This window comes from Alligator mississippiensis, chromosome 1 (assembly GCF_030867095.1).
Source record: "Alligator mississippiensis isolate rAllMis1 chromosome 1, rAllMis1, whole genome shotgun sequence".
Taxonomy (NCBI): Eukaryota; Metazoa; Chordata; order Crocodylia; family Alligatoridae; genus Alligator; species Alligator mississippiensis.
Window position 1 is genome coordinate 347,721,883 of NC_081824.1, and position 21,477 is coordinate 347,743,359.

The 21,477-nt window shown below is 42.5% G+C and overlaps 1 long non-coding RNA gene across 1 annotated transcript; it reads right to left on the reverse strand.

Annotated features, from left to right (window-relative positions):
* Positions 1-359: 359 nt before the first annotated feature.
* LOC132250183 (uncharacterized) lies at positions 360-21,249 on the reverse strand. The gene is made up of 3 exons (XR_009461817.1): positions 21,187-21,249; positions 2,765-2,859; positions 360-504 (listed from the first exon to the last, which is right to left on the reverse strand). It is a non-coding gene; the product is annotated as an uncharacterized LOC132250183 (long non-coding RNA).
* Positions 21,250-21,477: the final 228 nt, after the last annotated feature.

Below are 21,477 nucleotides of genomic sequence, written 5' to 3' on the forward strand. Positions count from 1 at the left end.
AGCTATGAGGAGTGGTTGCACAGAGAGTCTGCCTCAGCCAGAAGCAGCAGCAGCAGTAGGTGGGCTCCCCCTCCCCACCCAATCCCCCTGGGTGTTCCCTACTAGTCCAGGGGCAGGTGAAGGGAGGGGGGACCTGCCCACAGCCCCATCATCCATGGCCAAGTCCCGGTCCCTGCAGAGCTGCTCCCCACTCCCTTGGCTGGAGTAGGGCAGGAGCACCTTGGACAGTAGTGGTGGTGGTCAAGACTTCCCTTCCTGCAGCCAAAGGCATAAGGAGAGAGTGAAAGGGGAGAGGAGGACAAGTGCCACTGAACACAGAGGGGATGGGGAGGTGTCGAGGGCAGGTTCGTTACCTGATATATGGACTTTGAAAATGTTCTGGCTGCTCCTGCAGTGTGGTCTGCCCACCCTAGTGGTTGGGGGTGGCTGGAAGCAAGAGCTTGCAGCCATCCCTGCAGCACCAGTCATTGTCAAACACCCAGCTTCTCAAAATCCTAGATCCACCTATGAAGAAACATGATTTATAAAGAGAGATTAGAAGAAATTAGGAGAACTGGGATTATTTAGGCTGGGGAAGAGAAGACTGAGGAGCTATTTGATTGGTCTTCAAATGTAAAAATTGTTGTTATAAAAAGGATGATAATGGGATGTTCTGTGTGTCCACAGGAGGCAGGAAATAACTGATTCAAATTGCAGCAAAGGAGACTTAGGTTAGATATTAGGAAGGAATTTGCAATGCTAAAGGTTTAAAAGTCTGGAACTGATTATTTGAAGAGGTTGTGGAATCTCTGTCACTGAAAGTTCTTAAGTAAAGTGAGGGTTAGACAAATATTTTTGTGGGCTGGTTTACATAGAGATAACCCTGCCCTGAGCAGGGTGTTGGATTAGAAGACCTCCTAAGGTCTCTTCCAGCACTATTTTTCAGTAATTCTAGAAAATAATAAAAATAAAATGATGAAAATGATTGAAAAATTAAACAGTCTCCCTTCAATTTTTATGGAATGTGATGTAGACGTATTTTCATCTCATAACAGTACTTCATCGCCCTTTGTGGTGAAGTCCTCTTATTAGCTTTCATTAGTTGACCTCAGAATTAATTGCGTATTCCCTAAATTTCCAGAACAGAGATATATTAAATGTCTCTTATTATAAATGGTCAGTATGAAGACATGTTTCTAAAGAGGTCATATGGCACAATATTTTTTTAAAGGCTAGGGAAAACAAACAAATATGGAGGTTTTAAAAAGAATAGTCTTATCAATGCAATATAATAGTTTGCAATGGAAATCTACATCCTGATCCAGTTAACCATGTACTTAAAGCATTGCTTTCGTTCCATTGAAATAAGTGTGATTTTAATTTTTAAAGTATAAGCACTTTATAAGTACTTTGGTGGTTTGGGGCTCTAGTGACAAAAGTACTTCAGCTTGTTTTTCATTAGGAGTAGCATGGAGTAATGTGCATGTTTGTAGTTGTAGTGCAGCTTCTTGTCATTCCAATGGCCCTATTCTATGTGCTAATTTTTTAGGTGGAGTATGTTACTCCACTTACAAGGGTCTGCCTGGGACATAGGTGGCCTGGATAGGCCCCTGAAGGGCAATTGGGGGTCATGTGGGTGGGGATGCAAGTTACCAGGGTGTCAAATCAGGGTCTGGTTCAGTGCCAGGGAGATCTGACAGATAGTCTGGGGTACAAGCTGAGGTCAGAAGGCAAGAACATCAGAGAGCTGGGTACAGAGTTCCAGAGAAGATACAAAAGCAGGGTCAGAGAAAGCCAAAGCCAAGTCAGGAGGCAGGAGAACCAGAGACAGCAGTGAACACAAGGCTTGCCAGAGCAGAGTGAGTCTGTTGTCAAGGCATGCCTGCAGTCTGAGGGCTGAGTGGCAGTCTCAGTGGCCAGTCCCATTCCAGGGAACTGGGGCAGTTGCATGAGCCAGGGATCTAGGTCAGGTGTGGAAGCTCAAGGGCTCAACTTCCACACCCCATTCCTATAAAAGGAATGGCTACTTGAGAAAATATATTTCTCTCCCACAGCTGTGGATCCCAGGAGGCTTAGAGTGAAATTACACATTACACTTAGGCCATACTAAGGGCACTTAAAACATGAGTATCCTCATATTAAAGCTCATTAACTTGTGCTAAGTGCCCTCTGAGGATCTCAGAGTTATGCCACTTCAGCCAAAAGTTAACTCTGGCCATGCTACCTAGCTCATGTTAGAGTAACTTCAGTCTTCTCTGTGGAGATAAAATAAGCAATTTCCAGTCTTCAAACTTCCCAGGATGCACTGCTCCCAACTCCCTCCACCCCACTTCTAAGCAGGGATAGAGCACAGGTGTCCCGCCTCCTAGCCATACCCCTAATGACAAGCCAGCCCTCTAATGGCAAGTCAGGGCTGTGCAGACAAGGAACGGCATTAACCTTTAATGTGGGAGTGGTCATGTCACATTCTTACTTTAACACTGCTTAACATTGCACAGCTTTAGTATGGTCTAAGTGTAACATGATCAAAGTTACACATTACACTTAGACCATACTAAGTCTGTGAAATCTTAACCACTGTCAGCAGTTTTGCATACTTTACTTTTGTGCTATGAAGATTAAATAGGGACCAATTCTGCACTTGCTGTTGAGCTGCATGCCTATAAATGTCACTATAATGTGTTTCATAAACTGCTTGAAAAATGGGAGAATTAAGTATGCTTAGTTTAAACAAATAATTGTATTTATATATTAATCTCATAGTGACTCTAACTCCTGCTCCTACCTTTTCCTTCTCTTCCAACCCAGGAGCATTGCTGCTCATTCTCTGTGTCCAGTATCCAATGGATAGAAATTCAAGCTTTCCTTTTGCTCTTCAATCTGAGAGAAAAATGAGCCTTTTAGTTCTAAATAAGGAATTCCATTCCAAATGTGCTTACCCTTTGCTTCATAGCAATGTAGAAATTGTTCCCTGCACATACGTATACCAAAATGTACATGCATATATATATACATACATACATGCCTGTGTATGTGTGTATATGCCTGTGTGTGTGTAAAATATGGAGCATAATTACCATGTACATGGGGTTGTGTGCACACGTATATGTATATATGCATGTCAGGGAGGTGTGTTGGGGGGGTGCATGTTCTTTCAAAACAGAGGAATATCACATACTTGATCAGCTGTGTCTTTACTTAACATTTTATAGGAACCCTCTCTATGTATTCCTCCATTTATATTTATATATATATATATATATATATATATATATATATATATATATACATATATACGTGTGTGTGTGTGTGTGTGTGTATATATATATATATATATTCCTAGCTTTATTTAATTTTTATATATATAAAATGTTTTTCTACATATGCTACATATATCTCTTCTCCTTTTTAAAATACACACACACTTGCATTATGAGAGAGACGTTGTATATGCTTATGTATATGCATACAGGAGAGAAATTTGTGCAGGTGTATCTATATATGTGTGGTGTGTATATTATTTTAAAACAAAGGAATACTTAAAGGAATGTACTACAAAATACTTAGCCACTCACAGGAGATCAGGTGTACTGCAAGTCCCTAAAAATGTCTACATCTATTAGATTATTTGAACAATTTCGTTATCAGTGGTAGACAAGTAATAACAACAATAGTAATAATAACAACAATTAATATAATATATTGTGGGTAAATGCAATGAATAGTAAAAATCTATTCATGATTACATTTTATTGTAATTCTGACTGGGAAATATTCAATTGGGCCAATATCCTTGCCTCTTACCCACTTCCTGGACCGTCATGACTACAGCATTACTCCAACACTACTACTACAACTTATTTCCAGGCATGTTCATGTACTGCTCTTCTCCTGCCACTAGAGGTCACAAGCAAAACATGTCATATATTTGCTGAACCACTATCAAATTATCACCTTAAATAACTATACAGCTGTGAGAGACATAAAAGAATCATCAAAACAATGATCCACTCACAATATTAGAGTAAAACAATGACTGTAATATCTAAGTTTCTCAGCCATTCAAGGAGATGACATCAGGGTTATTAATGTAGTTATTAACAAATTAAAACAGGCATAGGTGGGGGTATGCAGGTTTGCTTAGTCATGGACACTGGAGTGAGCTTTTTTTTTTTTTCTCTATTTGCTAAAATGAATATGGAATCCAAAAGTGTTTTTAAAAAATAACAGGCATAGTCCCCAAGTACTTGCCATTTAGTGGCATCATGGCCATTTTGAAATGTTGTTTTTATTATTTACAAACTCACCGATGGAACTGTAGTGGGTCAGGTGAAATCGCTCACTGAAACACACAGCCCTTCCAGTTTGTTTACCCTCTTTTCCCAGTGTTTTTATTCCCCCAGGGCAAACTCCCTCCAGGCAAGAAACAGCGTAAGCAACTCAGTCCATAAACCAAATGCTTATCCCACATGACGCCTTCTCCCAGACTCAAAGAGTCCTCAGGCATGGTTCTGCTGCCATTGGCAGGCTCTCTCCCTCGTCTCTCTGATCTTTAAATCACAGGAAGGGCTCATTTACAGTCTTGCTGCTGCACTTGCAGTCCTCTAGGAGACAGGCACTCGTGGTGTGGCCCCCAGGCTTCTTCATGAGCTTACCTACTGGCTCTCTCCCTTTCAACACTGCTTTCACTTGCAGGTCTCCAGCTGCCAGCTCTGTCTCTCTCTGTCCCATGACTCTGACTCACCCTGACTGGCCCTAGCTCCCTTCCCTAGGAATCTTTTAGCTGCCTGGATGCCAGCTAGTTATCTGCCTCAGCTGGTCCCATTCCCTAGGCAGCCTGGAATCAGGCATTGCTGCCTGTAGCTGGGCTAGTCTTCCTAGCAACCAGGTGCTTACTGGCTGCAGCCCCTTAAAGCATGAAGGCTACCACAAGCCCCTTGAAACATGCAGTCTGTTACAGGAACAATAAAGGATGTTTGCAAACTCAGGGAGGGACATTTCTAGCCATAAAACCTAAGTCATCTAAGCAAGAAAGATAAACAATACCTGTGGCTCAGATGACGAATCTTATGGTAGGACCGGTATGTAAAACAAAAACAAAAAAACCCCCACCAGTAAAAAAAATAAAATAAAATAAAATAAAATAAAAACCCAAAGAAAGAAACAAAAGAAACCCAAACAAACACCCACAGGTTCAAATATACTTCCACTAACTAATTGCAGAATAGCCTTAAAACAGTAAGTATTTGTACACATAATTTGTAAAGGAAAATGCTTGCCACCTCAGACAAATTATTCATTGTGAATAATTGCTGGTATTTGATCTCTGATTCCTGTTCTATTTATAAGCATTTGACTTCAGTACATGTCTGTAAAAGAAGTGGGAATTGCAAAACAAAGATTACCTTTTTTTTTGTTGTTCAAAGAATCTCAAAACACCCGATGTCCTGCACAGAAAATATCATATATATGTTACATAGGGTGCCATTCATCCGGTTTTATAGAGGACAGCCCAGTTTTCTGCTACTCTGTCCTATTGATACAAAATCAGATGCCTTTATGTCAGCCTGGTGGAAGTCTGTGGAGGAAAATAGAGGACATAAAGAGATCTGGTTTTGTATCAATAGGACAGATGACAGAGTAGCAGAAACCGGGCTGTCCTCTATAAAACTAGATGAATGGCCACCCTAATGCTACAGAGTACCATCACATTGGGCTCACATTTTGTTCAGTGCTACTTATTTCTGGCCTGGATTAGTATCCTTCCTTAAGGAGTGCATATAAAGGACATACGATATTATCCATGCATTCCCCTTTCCCCCTACACACAAATCAAATATTTTTCCCCATCACAGCAGTTTTATGCTTCTACATAAAAACAAATGTACACAGTTTCATTCTAAGGAAAAGGAAGGAATTAAAAATCTTGCAGAGAAGTCATTTGCTCAGAGAGTAAGGCTATGATGTGTCTTTACCAAGGCATGAAGTTCCTAAATAATTTTATTTTTCAGAACTGGAAAATCTTTGTTTCCAATGAATAACTGAATACTTGGATATCAGACTGGACCTATTATTGGTACGCTGAAAGGTTCATGTGTATGGTGGGGTTATGTTAGATATCCTGACAGATTCTGAACTAAATAAATAAGAATGATAGTTCATTAGATTACTCACCATTCAAATCCGTAAGCAGGGTTAAAGTAAGCTGCATTGGCTATGTACATGTTACTTTCTGCACTGTAGAGACGAACTGTCCTAGCAATGCACTATACTACTGGAGGAAGTATATGTATATCATCCTCAACAGATGCTTGTCTAAACTCTTCTTAGAAATCTCCAGTGAGGGAGATTCCGCAACAGCCCTATGTGGCTTGTTCCAGTGTTTAATAGTCTAAACCAGGGGTTTTCAACCTTTTTTAAGGAGTGTATCCATTCTGGGTACCCGTGTACCCGTTCTGGGTACCTGTTCTGGGTACCCGTGTTCTGGGTGGAGCAGGGGGGGAGGGGCGGCAGCTGGACATGGAGCAGAGGGAGCGGTTTGCACGCGATGGCAGCCACCATGTGTGAGCTTCCCCCTGCCACTTCTGGCCTGTTGGGCGGTACCTGTGCAGCTGAGCTGCTGCCCTCGCTCCCCCTGGCCCTGCTCCTGGGAGGAGGTGGCGCAAGGTGGTGGGTGGCAGGGCTCTGTCCCCACACACATGTACCCCTTATCCCCCTTCTATGTACTCCCGGTGGTACACGTACCCCCAGCTGATAACTCCTAGTCTAAACGTTAGACAGGTTTTCCTAATATCTTAATACTTAAACCACTCTTGCTGCAAATATATCTGATTACTTCTGCCCTATCCTTAGTAGACATGGAAAATGAACTGAGTAATGACTGCTTTATAACAACCTTTAACATAATCTATGTACATGTATATGGAGAGAGAGTTGTGTGTATTATTTCAAAACATAGGAATATGTGTGTATAGATATATATTCTTGATTCCCTATGTCTTTGCTAAGCATTCTATAGCAAACCTCTCTACATGTTTCACTGTTTTAAAATAAATTCAGGAACTTCGATATGGGACCCTGTCAGAAAAGTTATTTAAGGTCCAGGCCACCTGGGCTAGAGGGCTCTTTGTTTTTCCCGTGGGTCGCCTCTGAGGAGGGGAGCGGGAACGCTGGAACGCTTGCTGGAGCCAGAGACTAGGTGTTACAGTGAGTCTGGGTTTCAAGTCAGGTAGCCATTTGGGTTTGGACTGGGAGTCCAGGGCAGGAGCTGGTGGCTTACCCCCACAGCCACTCAGGCAGGAGCAGAGATCAGCACGCCACAGCAAGCTTGGTGGAGTCACATCAATGGGAATCCAGGGCAGGAGCAGAGATCAGTGGTCCCCAGCAGCTCAGCTGAGTTACATCAACTCATCGAAGGGCCCTTTGTAACACAGAGGGAACTGATACCCCTATCAGACTGCAATGGTGAGGGAGACGTTGCACCCAAATTCCCAGGGACTAACCCCTTTTGGGTTGAGATTCCCCCACTCTCAGACTGCCAAGCCTGGATCGAAGGCTCCCCTATAGGGGTAAGAGTGATACAGGGGTATACTTTGAATCAGGACAGTGTTTTTTGGTTTTTCTTGACTGTATGTTGTGTTCTGGTGTTTGCTTTTGAAATAAATTAGGGGTTTGTGTTCATACTGCTTGCAAGGGAAGGGTTGTTGGATTTATTGGACACCCTAGTGTTTCATTTAGTGTTTCCCAGGTGATCTGGGTGGGAGCTTGAGCCAAGGTGAAATATATTTATTACCCCAAAACTGAACCAGGCTGTTGTTGCTGCTGCCAGGTGCTCAGCAGGAGGGTTACATATACATTTTCCCCATGTACCAAAATGATTTTGAATTCTCTTTGTATCTTCCAAAGTATTGTCTACAAATTTTATAAGCATACTCTTTATTCTATCATCCACATCATTAAAGAAAATATTGATTAGAACCACGCCTGCAGCAAGTCCCTGCAGAACATCACTTGAAACGCCCTTCCAGCTTGACAGCAAACCATTAATAACTACTCTTTGAGTGCAGTTTTTCAATCAGCCATTCCCCAACCTTATGGCAATGTTATGTATCTCATATTTCTCTCATTTTCTTATGAGACTGTCATGTTGGACAGTGTCAAAAGCCTTACCAAAGTCAAGATGTGTCACATCTACTGCTTCTTCCCTATTTGCAGGGCCTGTTACCCTGTCAGAGAAGGAAATTGGATTGATTTGATATGATTTGCTCTTGACAAATCTATGCTGGCTGTTTTTATCATCTTATTATCCTCTATGTGCTTATCAATGGATTGCTTTACCCCAAATTTTTCTATGTACAAATATATGGATGACTGGTCTCTAATTCCCTGGGTTCTCCTTTTTAAACTTTTATAAAGCTAGCTACTATATTTGCCCTTACACCCTTTTTAAAGTTTTCCTTGTCCTCCTTGAATTCTTGAAGAGAACGACTGATCATTCAATGATTGTTCCTTCTCTTTCCTTAGGCATTCCAAGGCAAAGCTACAAGAATTATATATACACGTTATCCGAATATTCTTTACATTGTTCTTTCCCTATTCTGACCATGATCTTCTCTTCTTATTGAAATGAATTTGTTTAGTATCTTGTCACAACTAACCTTTTTTTCTTTTCTGTTCTTTTTTTTTTTTTTTGAAGGCTGAAACAAAAACCCATGGAATGCTCCACCCTTCTTTGTATCATCTTTTGTTCCCTTTCCTGTCTATTAAATCAGGAACTTACACTTTTCTTTGACTTCCTCTCCTAATGTAGTTATTTTTTTGTTGCCTTTGGTGTTCCTTGTTACTTTTAACTCATTTTGCACATTAGCTTTTCTGGTTCTATTCCTACATGCTTGTGCTGTTCCATTATTCTCATCCTTAGTTGTATGTCCTTATTTTCACTTTCTTTATTTGGATCATTAAAGAGCTTCTGCTATCATATACTTACTGTAGTACTCGTTCCATATAGTAATCTAGACATCATCCTGTAAAGTAATGCTGGAACATGTATTACTTTTTCTTAAAAATTTCAAATAAACCACATTTTTTGTTAGGATGAAAAAGAATGTGTAGATTTATCAACAGGGATCTAGGTTTTCTGTTTCCCACAGAAAAACAAAAAAATTAGATTGTCCCTTTTAACTGAGAAAAAATGTGGATTTCTCATTTTAATGGAGAAATGCATGAATTTTTCACTTTTGCAAACTGCTCTCTGCTGGCAGAGTTCCAGCCTGCAAGGGGCTGGGGGAAATGGAACAAGGGAGGTCAGGCAGGGGGCACCATGTGCATGTATATGCACATGGCCACCTGACCGCCTGGAGAGCAGCTCCTGCAAGTCTGTTTGGGGGGTGGGATTGAAGCCCCCATTGAGAGGGAGGGAGGGAGGGAGGGAGGGAGTGAGTTGGGCAGGGCTGGGGCTGATGCCCAGCTGGGTGGTGCATGGGGCTTGGGGCCCGGGCCCGGAATATGCAGCTGTAGGGCCCCAGTGGGGAGCAGGATGGGGCCACAGGTGGCTCATCCAGGGGGTGAAGGAGAGGGGCTAGCTCCCCAACACTGTGTGCACTCCCAAGGGGGGCAGGGGGCACGTGCCCCCCAGATTTCTGTGTGGGGCAGGAGTGGGAGTGCCCCTTGATGCTGCTGGGTGGGCAGAAGGTGCCTCATCATGGCAGCATGGGGCTTGCAGCAGCAAGGAGCTTCCCCACATGGCCCTGCTCTACCCTGCCATGCTGGGTCCCGCCAGCTGGACTACAGAGGCCCCAGGGGTATGGTAGCAAGGAGGGGATCCTAAGCCTGCAGTGGGCAGTCCACCCCTGTCCCTCCCATTGGCTCCGCAGTGGCTATGCCGCCTGTGGGGGAGGAGGAGCTGGGCTCCACACTCTGCTCCCCATTCATTGCCATGACAGCTGGGGTACCCTCCAGCAGGGCTGGGGGACAGGGGGTTGTGGATGGGGAGTGAGGGCACCAACAGGGCCAGAGGGCTGTGGTTGGGGAATGAGGGGCACCCACAGGGCTGGGGGGCTGTGGCCTGGGAGTGAGGGGCCTGGACCTACATCCTGGTAAGCAAAGGGGGCAGGGGGAACTCTGATTTTTCCATGATAGAGAACCCAAAATCAAATACCAAAATTTATAGGTATTTAGAATTTATTTTATTATAGTGACTGAGGCACTGGTAGGCTTGCAAATTGCTTTAAAATTGTAAATATGTCAATAAAACATTGTGTTCAATTGAGACATATGAGTGGCTTTTCATTTTAATCATGGATTTGGGGTTTTTATCAGAGAACTTGCCATTTTTAAACAGAGAATGGCAGAATCCCTGCCTATCAGGTGTTCAGAATGGGCATCCAGGAACAGTTGACAGGAACATTTGCTGAAGGCCCCTAATTTATCATTCACCATAGTCCTGATTAGATGCAAGGCACTTTTGGAATTTGTTCTTTTGAAATTCCAATTATGGTTTACATGATGGATTGAAGTAGAAAATATTTACACTTCATTATGCTGTAAGATGATTGATGGACTAGAAACTACATTTGATCAGGGAAGTATAGGATTGCTTCATATTAAGTAGCAGGTTGAGCAGGTTGTGTAATGAGGATAAAAAGTTAATTTGGGATAAGATTAATTTGCTATATTCAGTGACTTGAGAATGGATTGAAATTTGATTGAAGAAGCCTTCAATCTCAAAACAAGATAACAGTATTTGACACTACATTTAAGCAACAGGCAACTAAACTCCTTTTCTCACTGAGGCACCAAGCCTTGCAACAGACCCAGATGCCAGCTGTGCCCCCTCATCAAATGCAGACCACATCATCACTGGACCAAATAACACAGATTATAACATCCAAGGTTCATTCACCTCTACCAACACCATATATGCCATCGCCTGCTTACAGTTCTCTGCTGTCTATATTGGACAAACAGGGTGATCCCTTTCTTTGTGTAAGAAAGAATGAACACCAATCTAACTTCAGTTCCAGAAAGACACACAAGCCTGTGGCAGAACACTTTAACTTCTTTGGGCACTCCATTACTGACCTCAGGAGTAGCTGTTTGTAAAAAAATAAAACTTTAAAAACCAACTTAAGTGCAAAATTTTGGAACAAGAAATCATTTACAGACTGGATTATGTTCAGTGGGTATGTCTACACAAGATGCTTTACTGTGCATTAGGTTAGTCTGTAGATGGTTTGGATAGGATGATCTGTAGAAAGCTGTACTGTCTACATGTGTGTGTCAATTACCACTCATTACATTAATCTAATGAACCAGCTGCTTGTACCAGGTACTAGAAAAATGGTGCATTAATTAATGAATTAATGTGCTGGAGCGCATGCGTAGACCCTGACTGGAAGCAATTTGCTCTTGGTCAGCCAAGGCAGCAGGGAGGCACTGCTGCCTGGCTTAGCCCTGATCTCTGCAGGGTGGGGAGAGCTGTCCCAGATTCAGGGCAGCTGCCTCCTAGCCACATGGAGATCAGGACCCAATCTACAATCTAGATTGGGATGGGTCCTGATCTCCATATGGCTAGGAGGCAGCTTCTCTGCAGCCAGGACAAGTCCCCCTAACCTGCAGAGATTGGGACTGGCCCCTGTGTCCTCTGCCAGCCTGAAACTGGCACCTGGGGGAGCTCCCTCGGGCTGCTGCAGTGGGGCAGAGCAGAGCAGAGCAGAGGTGGACAAGAGCAGCTCTGGACTGAACTGTTCCCATCAGGAGCAAATTTGCACCTGACAGGCACAGATTCAGATGTGTTCCCGGGAGTACTTTAATGAGCAAAGAAAATTCAGGTACATTAATTGCATGTGTAGATGTGCCTGGTATGGTCTGAACAGGGACTATGGATTCTGTTGTGACACCTTTGTCCCTATGGGCTTTTTTACATGTTTGCCTCTCCTAGCACTGCCCCCAGTTTTTCTCTTTCCTCCTTCCTTTACTTCCTGTCTTTTTGTATTCAGGTTACTCTCTCTATTTGATAGACTACTTCATGCATGTCTCTTCTCAGCATTTAATGAAGTGAGCTTGTGCTCATGAAAGCTTATGCATCTTGGGTCAGGAAATAATTTTACCCCATGGTCTGATTGGTATGGACTGTGGGGTTTTTTGTCTTCCTCTGTAGCAGAGGGTGAGGGAGGCCACATCCTTCTACCTGGGTTCTCTTGAGTGGCTAGCAGGATGTTGGTGCCATGATTCCCCTGCCTTGCCTGTGGCAGGTGAGGGTGTAATGTTGTGTGTTGAATCAGGATTGGTAGTTTTATGAAGAGTTTAGATCATGGATTTGTATCAGATGGTTTAGATAGGTTATGTAGTCCAACCCCCTGCCTGAGGCAGGATCATCCTATGTAGGTCCTTTCCAGCCCTACTTCTCTATGATTCTGAGTCAATCTATAAGGTGCCTCTCTAACCTGCCTTCTCTCTGACTTCAGAATAACAAGGCTAACTTCCTCTTACTACATACGTCATCCATGTGTGTTTGCTTATGCTTTTAATTAGTGAATTGTCCAAGATCTTGCAGCAAATCCATGTCAAAACTGGGAAATGAATCCTGTTCTCCCAGTTTTCCACTTGTATGCACTCAGGTATCCTCAGACTTCTAATAACAAACATGCAACATGGAATCATCTCTTCATATATTGTTGGCAGAAAAAAATATAAACAGTATACCCTCCTAGTGGGGAATAATTTTAAACATAATGAACAGGGATTTAATTGGTTGCCTGAGCAAGATGCTTGTTAATTGGCAATCTGATTAGTGATTAGGCCTCTAAAGTATTTTACAGATTTAATTTCTCTACAAATGGAACAAGGCTTTAAGAGTAAATTGTGTTTGGAACACTGCTCCACTGGCCTAAATTTTACAAAGTGCAGTGTTGCTTTCTTGGGCTATTCGCTGCGGGTGAGATACGCATTTATATTTGCCTTGGGGAAAAAAAGGAAAATGTTTTCTTATCGTAGCTTTAGCTAGTTGGCTAAGGTGCCTGCCTTTGTGTCAGTTATGAAGTACATTCCTTGTCTTCTTTCTTTCTCTTTAAAAGAAGTTTCAAATATTTCTGATAAATAATTGAGTTTGCTATGCTCTACACCATAATCACTTATGATGACTCCCTCCTAGATTCAATCCCTTTCTGTAGCTCCTATCACTTGATATAATCCTGAATAATCAGAAATGAAATCCTGATCCAAATTAATTTATTGAAATTTGCCACAGACTATAGTTGGATTAAGTGCAAGAAATCTGTCTTTGACTATTGATATCTGATAAGAACTTGAAGGGGTCAGTTATATCAAGTGATCTGCCATGGTAACAATGGTCTGCCATAGTACAAAGACCTGTAGAAAAATATTCCTTCATTCATTAGAATTTCATCTTTTTGAGACAGAACCTTCCCATCTAGAAAATTGTATCCAAACTTTTCCATTTTCAAAGATTTTTTTGCTAGAATTAAAAGTAGTGATTACCAGCAAGAAGGAACCTAGATTATATAGAAGTAGTGGTTAAGCTAGATGGACAACATTTTCAAAAATGGAGTTTCCCAATTTTGGATACTTTATCAGCAAAGATGATCATCCAACAGTCTCATAGGTGAGTGCACAGATTAAATATGGAGTGATGATGTCATATGCCAGACAACACGAGTTGAAGAGAGTTCTAAAGTTGATAAAGAATGAAGACTTCACCTGGTACCCACTGGGCACGTCTACATGAGATGCTATGTCACTACGGCAACATAGTGTTGGCAGGCACAAGCTTTGATGCTGATGTTATTGCCCAGTAGCATCAAGCTACTGGGCAGTAGCTCGCTGCTACCGAGCAATAGGTTTGAAAACGACCCTTGCACCACTGCAACTGCGCAGTAATGGCAGTTACTGCGCAGTTATAACTACTACTTGCTTTAGCAAGTAGCAAGTGACTGCACAGTAACAATTGCTCAATCAGGGGCACATGTAAACGCAGCCACTGATGACACAGTTAGAGGGAGATGTCACAGTGTGAAGCCTGATCCCATCTGGCTCACTCAAGCTCCCAATGAAGTCAATGGGAATTCAGGACGAATAAACATAGAAGAATTTTACTCATAATATAAAGGTTTATTTTTTTCTAAATCATGGAATGTAAGTGTAGGGCCTGCATTCATTTCCACAGATATCACTGACCCCTCAAATTCTTCCTAACTCAACATGAGAAATATCTATGTCAGCATCCAAAAGACAAAAGTATTTGTTCAGGATTGTTGCCACGAACTTCCCAAATTATGTTTTGTACTTAAAAAAAACCAAACCCCAGTGTAACTTCTCCGACTAAACCAGATTCTCCATACTTCTGTTGTTGTACTTGTATCAGAATACCAGGAAAAGGTCTAATTGAATGACAAAATACTCAGCCTACCAGTTTGCTCACTCGTGAAGTGGAAAATGAATCTAAAGGCATCTTTAATCTTCAAGTGGTCATGATTTGTTCATCATTATATTTCGGAAAAGAACTAAAATTTGCTGTTTGATTCCAGGCCTGTTATTCATTTGCATCACAAGAGTAAAAAAATGGAAGTCCTAGTTGATAATTAGTCCAGAGAGTTTATTGCACATAGACATAGAAAGGAAATCCTAAAATTCCAAATCCACACATGGTTGTTCTGATTTAAAATAAGGGGTAGTTCTCATTAGAATAACACATCACTATCTATTCAGCTAATCAAGTAATTTGCGGATTCATTTTTACAAAATGAATTATCTTTTTGCTTCTAGAAAAGAAAGAAATATCTAATATTACTGGATAAAATATTATGCTATTATAGACAATTAAATATCAAGGTAACAAACTAATCTACCACTGTGGCTAGAACACATTGTTTTCTGGAACACATATATTGTTGTTTGCTGGAAACATCAAAGAATTTGTTGTCAGATCGATCAAAATCAGAAGTATGGAACAAGGCACAGATTAGGAAGGAATGATTTTAGAGTTTAGTTTGGAGCCCAGTGTGGAAAGTTTCAATTTTAATTCTTGCTCATGACAAAATGACCTTCTCTTTGTCCATTCTAAATTACAGAAAATATAACCAGTTTATAACGTGAAATTGAAACAGTGACTGACAAATAGCAAAGAGTATTAATTATAGCAAGTTGCAGCACTTGTCAGAGAATAAATATTGGTGGCCAGATACTAATTCCATTTTAAAAAATGGCGATAAAAAAATAAATAAATAAATAAAAATCTAGAAATGGGAAGTGTGTGAAGGGAGAACAGTTTGTTAAGCCAAAATCTTGCCCAAAATGCAACTGAAAACCATCTGGCTTTATACTATTTGTTTGTGGCTCTGGCTATTTCTCACTTACATGTGACCACTCATGAGCAGATGTGTATCAGGATGGAACAGCTGAGAGGACTTAAGTCACTGCCAAAAAGGATTCAGCACTTGTTGGGAAGGATGAACACCAATGAATTAGGATCAGATGGAATTCATCCTAGAGCTTTGTTAGAGTTAAGTTGAAACAGTTGAATTGCTTACTCCATTAAATTAACCAATGCAAATGTTAAGAGTAGTATAGATTCAAAGTTGTATCAATATTAAAATTAAGAGGGAAAATATTTAATTTCGTATAGTACAAGTTTATTTAATGTGCTACGCAGTCCATTTGTCTGCTTGTTTGCTAATTTAGAAATCTGAGAAGTCAGACTCCATTCTCTATCCCCACTTACCTTGTACTTACACTTCATTGGGTTTGTATGAATGAGTAAGCTAGGATATATTGCAGGCTTAGGATATATTTAAGCTAGCTCAGGAAGTGAACAAAGGAAGTGTAGCTGTGGTGTTAAGAATAGTTGGAAAGTTTGAGCATAGAAAAGTTGCATTAGCTCACACAACACATTTCTGAAATGGTGGTTCTGAAATAGTTTTATGCCCAGAAAGCATACCCGGAAAGGAAAAGAAGTGATGTCATTGGTTTTGGCGGTGAACAGGTAGAAATGGAGCAGTATATCTTTGGGTTAATTTTCTGTTTCTCTAGAACGTGGGAAGTCTGTAGATTTTTATTTACAGAAACTGTGGGAGTTGATATTCTGTGATAGTTACTGCTAATATGGAAGAGATAACACATTTAAAAGTCACAATGGTTTTCTGATGGGCTAGTAAAGTGATGTTAAAGGATAAAAGGTAAGGTTATTCATGAAATCCACATTTTAATTCTTTCATTTTTTTGGTGTTTTAATACCTCAGTAAGTTTTCCTTAATACAGTAACGTCTGTATGTCCCTCTTCTTTAATGAAACATATGGTAAGGGAATTGACATCTTTTTGCAACCTAGCTTGAAAAAAAAATATCCTTTATATGAATTACTTTATATAGCCAGAGGGAAATACCATATTTACTTGAATCCAAGACAAGGTTTTTCTCCCCATTCAACTTGGTTTTGAGTATTGGCTTAAGGCAGAGGGCTACTGAGGCTGTGGTTCCTTTCATGATTTATCTGGGCCCAGAGCCAGAGCCAAAGCCCTGGGCAGAGCTGAGGCTCAAACTGCTGCCACCACCATTGCCTAGCTGGGGCTAGGACCAGGGCCACAGCTACTGCCTGGCCAGCACCAAGGCTGGAGTAACCATGTGCTTTGTGCCCCAAGCTAGAGCCAGTGCCAGAGCTGCCACAAAATTTAAGTAGCAGCAAGGGGCAGCAAGTTATGGTGGGGGGCAGGCACCTGGGGGGAAAGGCAGTGGGGAGGAAAGTGGCCCAGGGGCAGGCACTGGGGACAGCAAATGGTGGGGAAGTCAAGAACAGGTAGGGGCTTGTGGCATTGTGGGGGGCAAGCACCAGAGGGGAAAGTGGTGTGTGTGAGGTCACAGGAGGAGGGGAAAAGTACAGGGAGTCAAGGCCCCCCCCCCCCCCCCGAGTCAGGCTGCCCCTTCCCTCTCCCCCCAACTCCTTTCCCTACTGCTTGCTCCCCTACTGCTGGTTTTTAGTGGGGGGGGGGAGGGGTAAGCCTGGTCTTACAATCAAGTACTGGCCCAGGGCAGGTGATAGCTCAGCTTCAGCTCTGACCCTGGGTTCAGGGCTGGAGCCAGAGCTGAGCCATTGCCTTCCCTAGGCCAGAATGACTCATTTGGTGGGGAAAGGGGTATAGGGGACCCCATGGGGTCTGTGGGGGGACACCTGTGGCCTGCCCCCCAACCCATGGGGCTCATACCTGTACCTACTCCTCCACCCCTGTCTCTCTCATTCCCTGCTCTCCCCTGAAGCCTGTTTTTGCCCCCCTCCCCACAGTTGTCCCCTTCTGCTCCAGCTCCAGTCCCTCCAGTCAGAAGCTATCCCCACTTCTGCCTGGTTGGCCTGGGCTGAGACTGGGCCAAGGCTGCTGCCTGCTGAGTGTCCCAAAGCCAGAGCAAACCTGCAGGAAAAGGTAAGAGTGCAGAGCATCGGGAGGGAGTGGAGGGTGCAGGCATGGGGCAACAGGGGTCAGGCATAGGCACAGGAGACAGGGGGGACAGGCATGGGGGACTGCAGGTGGGTAGCAGGCTGCAGGCAGGAGCAGGGGCATGGGGCAAAGAAGCAAGGGTCAGGGGTCTGGCCTCTTGCCTCCCACCACTGCTTTTCCTGCCACAGCACTGGGGGTGGGAGGGGTGCAGAATTTAAGGTAAACCTCCACTAACTAGATTACTTACATGGACAATTACAAAATTTATAATTTTTCATGTATAGAATCCAGTTTATTGTGGGGTGTCTTAAATTCAAAGTTGTCTTGTATTCAGGTAAATACGGTATTTTTCTATATAAATAAAAAAAAAAAATACAGGAACCTGTCTTTTCTCCCTAGTATCTTATTTTCAGCTTCCATGTTGCTTAAAAGCAAATATGGTTTTCAAACTAACAAGTTCATCTTTGATGCCATTTAATAAATAATGGCAAATAATGTTATTTCTAAATTTATATTTTTTCTTCAGTAGTGCTGATTTTTTTTTCTCCCAAAATCTATATGATCAGTTTCATATGTTTTCTATTTTCAATTCTTATTTTGAACCTACAGCACAGGGCATAGAATTTCTCCAATCCAACTGAAGCAACCAAAGCAGCATCAAAATTAGTAGATTACTATAGATTTTAATAACTTAAATTTAATCTCTCTCACTGTATCAAATCTCTTCCCAGGGTTTAAGCCTTTGCTTATGGGACTGCATGCAGATCAATGTCAGTGTCTGCAGGTTTGAACAGCTTCAGGCTGAGGGCCTAGAACACAGAGTGAATGCTCTAATCACTAGTCCCTTGGGCAGAAGGAAGGCATCACTTGTTTTGAAACAATCCCATTTGGGCACCATTTTTGCTTTTGATGCTAGCTAGACATGCTCCAAGCATACCTAATGGATAAGTACTATCAGAGGCCTTAGGGTCTGTCTATAACTTATCAGTATCAGGTCTCATGGAGCATACCACATACACCCAGCCCATCCAAATCTGCTGATATATTCCAGAGCTTGAAGTTTGCCTCTGAGACTTCCCTGGACTCATGACCAGCGTCTGCTCTTGAGCCTTCATTTCCCAGCACATCTGAGAATGGGCACTGAGTGTGTGTCCACAACACCCTCATGGGTGAACTTCTGGAACATGTTAGCAAACTTAGGTATGCAAGGCATGCTTGGTTCTGTTCTTGCAGACACCCACTGCTAATGTGGTCTCTGAGAGGTTGCTCTCTTGGTGTCTCTCCGGCACAAATCCAGACTTCAGCAAACCTTGCACAGAAGTGAGTCTAAGTATAGGAAACTTTGCAGTTCAAAATGGAGGTGCAACCTGAAATTTGGTGTGTACTAAGTTTTGTGGTTTGTGGAGTAGGTCTAATCTGGATCCTTTTTTGGAATGTAAGCAGCTAAATTCTGCCAAAGTCCCCATCAGGCACCTGTGGAGCCAATTTGGATCTGTCCTAATGTCATTCATTTAACTCAATACTTAAAGTATTGATATTTTGTAATGCTTGCTGATAAAAAGCACATTAGGAGGCTTCAAGACACATTAAGGGGAAAGCTCCAATGCTTTTGTCTACATTACTAATTAGTGTATTGTATGTAGACTTTCTAGAATCAATCTGCATAAATTAAGGGTACAGACAAATGAATGTTTGGAGCCTTTTCATAAGGGGGATGTTTCAAAAGGGCAGCAGCTGGAACATTCTAATTGTTATGTGTGAATAACAATTAAAACCCTGCGAGACCATACTGACTTTAACCCTGGATGAAGGAGAGTTCAAGTTGGAGGGGTTTTGCTACAGCTAGTTGACATACAACAATTATAATGTACCAGCTTCTACCTTTCTGAAGAATTCTCATTCTCTCTCAAATGTTCATTCCCGTGTCCCTTGAATAAACCAATGGATATGACATGACAGGAGTAATCATCTAAAACAGGGTGTCCCAAACTGGTCCACATACCCCTGGGGTACACAACATCTTTGGGGAGCACATGGGAGAAAGTATGTAATTCTCATTATAATAAAAATTGGCATTTAAGGGATTAAAATATAAGATGCATGCTGGTAGGGGTATGTGGACACCTGGTAAATCTGGAAGGGGGTACGCAATAAAGAAAAAGTTTGTGAACCTCTACTCTAAAACAAAGATGCTTTCTCCTCAGAAAGCAAGTGACAGTTCATGGAGAGTTTCTGAAAAAAAAAAATATCATTCTGTCCCTGTTCTGGATAGACAATACCCACACTTAATATATATTAGAAGTTAAAGTTATTGAAATGAACTTGTACAGTTGGAAGAAAAAAAAAATATAGGACACCCATGCATGGTTGTTGTATGGTACATAGTTGATATATGTTGATGCAATCTAAAACATTAAGTTTGTCATACAGCCTACATTTGACCAGGGTTAATAAGTTCTAGTGCCATGCTATAATAGGAAGAAGGGTAAACTGCATTTGGTTGGTGATGTGATTGATGTAGATGTCTCTCAACCATCTGATAGTATCAGATACCATGAGGTGCCTCATCAGTTTTGAGCAGCAGAAGGGTGTTATGCAGGCTTGCAGGATGCTTTTGTTGCTTAGGTCCTATGCTCCAAGTGCCCCAACAACCAAGCACCAGTGCCATCACACTGTACCCCTTCTCCCTCAGGGTATCAGCCAGTGGCCCATATTTTGGTCTGGTTTTGCTCTCAGGCTTTGGAGAAAGCTTGCCACTGTTTCTCAAACAGGATGGTCACATCAATCAGCAGGAGCTTTATCTTGTCCTTGTCTGTACTCCAGGAGGTATACTTTAATGACAAATAGCTACTTACTTTTCTCTGTTAATCTATGTTAGTCTGAAGTCAGGCAAAAGGCAGAGTAGATTTGCACCTCTCTCTCTAGAAACAACCTGTCAGTCTCACTTGTATACATATAGTGTGTATATAAAATCTTAGGAACAATCAGCCTTGCCAAAACATTCAGACAGGTTTGGTAGTTGCTACTATCTATAACTATATCTGTACCTATATGGTATGTTACACTAGATATGATAAAGATAGTAGCAACTACCAAACCTCAGTCTGAACTTCTTTTGATGAGGTTAATCGTTCCTAAATGTCACGGGATGGGGTCCTCACGGGTGGCTGTGTTCTCCTAAGGCCCCTCAACTGTGCCAATTTGGCCGGCTGGGCACCCTCAGTTCTCGCCCATCACGTCTTTTTATATTTCCATCAAATAGGGAGGCTGCCTTTAAGTCCTCTTGGATATGGTTTGATGGACTGTTTGAACCCTGTGGGTTCCCACACCCCTTGTGGGTCTCATTTTACAATGGGTGTTTCAGGGGCACCCTAGCCTTATGGGCTATATACATGGCTCCAACCGCTCCTTTACCGTGCCCCAAACTTCACAGATGGTACTGGCGTCATCTTGCCTAGGCCTCGTTATAATTCAGCCCCTTGTCCTCACTGGGCTGTCTGCAGCCCTCTCTCTGCACCCCTTGGCGCTGGGCTCTCTGCAGCCCTTCTCACTGCGCCCTCTCTGGCGCTGGGGTTTGTGCACCCCAAATGCTGCACCCTCTCTGGTGCTGGGGTCCCCACACTGCAGTGGGCCCCCTATGAGGCCTCCTCCTTCCCCAAATAGCCTCACCCAAACCACTGGTCTTATAAAACAGCAAACAAAACATAAGCCCCTGCACTATAACATAACACAAGCTACATAAGGTGTGCTCAACCCCTTTACATTACCCAGAGCAGAACTTATTCAGGCCTCTTCCCTTCACTTGCTCTAGGAGAGCTTCTTCTCCCTTGGCCACCAGCAGAAAACTGACTCCTAGTCCCTGTCCTGGGGTTTATATGGGCCCAGGGCCCTGCCCCTTCTGGCCAGCTGACCAGGTGCAGATGCAGGCTAATTTCCTCATTAGCTAGCTGCCATGGCAACCTGCACCTGGGCTCCTGCCTGGCTCTTTGGGCTCTCCCCAGGCAGTTTCTGCTCTTCTAGGAGCAGGCACCTAAGTGCCCTGGGCCACACCTCCTCCC